Raw genomic sequence first — 3,795 nt, forward strand, 5'->3', positions numbered from 1 at the left:
TTAACATGACTCTAGGAATCTCCAAGAGCTTCCTTGCTTTCCACTGTAATATTTTGTGTACTTTCCTTCCCTGGCCAGGAATCAACTGTTTTTTCAAGAAGATATGGTTCCCTTTTATGGAAAATGGCGGATAGAGTCACAGTCTTGGCTTGCATATTTCATCAGAGTCTGGCATAAGAACATGTTGCAGAGCTCCCACTGGAGGTCTCCTGTCTTCAGGAAGGGTGTTCTTTGTTTGTTTTTAACTGGTGTAGCGTCAGTACTCTCTGGAGTTGGAATTGGTTGTGGATTTTTTCATCTGCTGCTATTCTTCATTTTCAGTTATAAGTTGCCTTTTGTTTACCTGCATCGTTGTCAGATTAGTGGCTACAGGTTGACATGGAGCAAGTGATGTGTATTTGGATCAGTGGTATTTAGGGCCCTGTAATTGTCCAGGGGTGAGACACTTACACATTGTGTTTCAAATAGGAACCATCCATAACTATATTTCTCCACCAAACTTGTGCATAACTCACCACTGAATTTGTGAATACCGTTGACACTTTTTTGTTATTATCAAGTTGTTTTTTTTTTTTTTTACTGAAGAATGGGAAGAGGTGGGTAGGGGAACTGTGGGGTTTGTTGACCCATTGAAGTGAGCCACGGTCAATATCATCTGAGAGTCACTGCTTACACCCAGAAGACAGAGGCACTAGTGGAGAGATTTCTAGCACCTAGAGAAGGGGAAAATTGGGGGTGGGAAAATGTGACAGACCTACATAAAATGAGCCTCTAGGCCAAAGAAATCCTGCTCTCAGAAGTATGGCCCTGACTCTGTGCGGAAGCCAGCCTCAAGGTCCCCTTTCTACCCTCTGGGATCCAGCTAATCGGGCCTCTCCTTTCATCTTCTTCCGAGTCCAGCTTCTGGAGACGTGGCTGGGTTCCCAGAAGGACCATGAGTTTGAACAGGCCATGTGGTGTGCTACCTGTGTTCTTGGCTTTACTGTACAAATGAATAACTTCCAAGTGAGTGGCCACCTGCCCCAGAGCCTACACCCTGGTGCCCCCTCTTGTCACCCTCACCCCTACCTTTGTCCCCAACTTCATCACAACTCTCACCTGGGCTTGGCACTCAGCCTCACCCTCTGCCCCCTGGCCCCTGCTCTGTTTCCTCCTGTGCATCCCATCTTGTTCTCTCCTTTCTTTCCCCTCCCTCTCCTCCACCCCCACGTCTTCCACTTGGTCTTTTCGTGCGTCCACCAGTTCGATTCCATTCCACGTGCTTCGGTCTCCATTCACCCCACCAAGCAGTCACTGGACCGTCACCTTGGCCAGGCACTGTGCTAATCGGTATAGTGGAAACGTAGATGACCAGGACAGTTCCCTCAATGCCATGATGAACGCACAAACCAAGTGTGGTGGGAGAATGTATGGAAACACGGGTGATCATGAGTGAGGGAATCCGGGAAAGCTTCATAGAGGAGCACTCATTTGAGCTGGGCTTGAAGGACGAGTGACATGTCAAGAGGCAGAGAAGGGGGCTAGTGTCAGCTGTGCTGATGTATGTGCTTTCCAGCCACATCTCACCTGATTCCTTCCCTGTTCCCACACCTGGTCTCACCGCTCAGGTCTCTGGCACATGTGTCCCCTCCTCCTCGTTTTTCCCCTGTGACAGCCCAGCCTGAAGGAGTGGGTGGGCTAACTTGTGACTTCCAGCTCTCCTCCCCAGGTGGAAATTCCGTTCACCCGGCTGGGGCATCTGGTGAGGATGCTGGCCGTGCGCTGCCAGGACCCAGTGGACGGCGTGTTCTCCTTGTCCACCGAGGCCGTCTACAACCTCTACCGCATCCTCCTGCTGCAACAGCGTTCGCACAGCCCTCTCTCGTCCCTCCCCTCCAACCTCCTCACACGCTCCGTCCCAGAAGAGCCAGGGCCTAGAATTTACCTGAGCACTTTATTTCCGTGGAGGGACCTGCCTCTAAACACCTGCAGTTACCTTCTGGGGACAAAATACCTGCTCAGGAAAGAGTTCTTTTGAATGAGTTCTTCCCCATCTGGCTGAACTTCCTACCTGTACCCAGTTCTGTCTCTGCTCTGAGGAAGGCAAAGTGGGGGCCCTTAGGGGCCTTTAGCATTCCTCATGGTGATGTCCCTCCTCCCCGGCCCGCCCCCACTCTCTCCAAGCTGGCTTAGCTCAGTAGGTGCCTTGGGCTAGGCCAGGTCTCTGAAAGGTGGGAAAGGGTGGCCTAAGAAGCCTCCTGAGTCTCTGAGGGGTGGGCTTGGGGCCTTTGCTTCAGAGATGAGAAGGAAACAATGAGGGCTGTTGGAGGAAGGGGGCAAGAGTGAAGCCTGCAGTGCCACCACCTTCTATAACAACACCTGTCTGAGTGGCCACTGTCCCTTTTATAGCATTGGCCCTCTCAGACCCTCCTACTCTCACTGAGTCCCCTGACACCCATTGCTCTCACTCATTTATGTGACCTTGGCTGGGGGACCAGAACCGGAAGGACGCGCTGAGGGTGTCTGGAAGCACTGCACTGAAGTGGCCTTCCCAGGGCTCTGTGTTAAGGACTTGAGGGCCAGGACAGAGCCTGGGGCACCCCACCTCCAGTACCACTTGTCCCTGCAGTGTTGAGGGTTGAAAGTGACTGAAAGTTGATCCCCACTGGAAAGGGAGCCCCTGAAGTGTCTACAGGGCTCTTGCCTCCCCTCCTCGGGGACTGGCACCTCCTGAGTAAGCTGGGAACTCCTCTACAAGCTGTGGGGCTGTGGGCAGGCATTTGGTACAGTGGCCTTGGTGCCAGCTTCTAGAGTTTTTTCTGTGGCCCCTGCTGGTCTGGCATCGTGGGCCCCAGAACTCTGCCTTGAGAAGGTTGTCACTGGCAGGACTGCAACTGGAACCCCTTGGGTTTCAGAGTTGGCAGAGGAGGAGGGTGGGAAGGAAGCACGGAAGGCATTATGGGGAGTTCTCCTGGCTCTGCCCTGTAGGTTGAGGAAATTATGGAGGGCATTCTTGAATGGCTCAACTCGAATCTGGAGCCCAACACAAAGGAGGAGACCCTGCAGGCCGTGTGCTCTCTGGCAGGCAGCAACACCTGCACTGTGGTCCCCATGCTGCTCAGCAAGCCCCTGCCCTGGGACAGGTACCTCCGCCTTGGCCCAGGGGCACATGCTGTAGCCCAGGAAGCCCCCGGGGCCGGGCTCCAAGCCCAGATTAAAAGTCACTCTGCAAGGGTGCTGTCTCTTTCCCCACCTTCTCTGTGATCCCAAGCAAGCCTCGTCTCCATGTGCTCTGGCCAATTTCTCTTTGGTCTCATTCCCTCTGGTCCCTGAGAACTTGCTCTTCATGGGCCTGAGATCAGATTTGTCCTAGGAGTGTGATAACCAGGGCCCATGACATTGCTGTCCCCGGGTTTTGCAGCTCCACTCTGGCCTTGTGGGAGGCATTTGGCACCCAGCGAGACACCACACTCAATGCCTTGCAGCTGCTCACAGACATCCCGGAAAAGACCCCCTCCAGAGAGGACACAGTGGAGATGGACGCCCAGGCGGTGGCAGTCAGTACAGGGAGGAGGGGCCTACAAAGTCCCGTTTTGGGAGCTTGGGGGCTGAGTTATGGATCAAAGGGCCTGACCTCAGGTGTCAAGCAGATAAGGGGGAGGAGCAAAGAGGAGAGGGTCCACACTGGCTCCTCACAGGAGCACTTTAACCTCCTTTTGGTGCTTTTGGATCTAAGAATGCAGGTGGAGAAAGGGTAGGGACCAATCCCACTGTATGATCAAGGAAACTGCCAGGCAGGGTCACCAGCTTGTGCTC

The sequence above is a fragment of the Eulemur rufifrons genome, chromosome 18, assembly GCF_041146395.1.
Source record: "Eulemur rufifrons isolate Redbay chromosome 18, OSU_ERuf_1, whole genome shotgun sequence".
NCBI classification, from domain to species: Eukaryota; Metazoa; Chordata; class Mammalia; order Primates; family Lemuridae; genus Eulemur; species Eulemur rufifrons.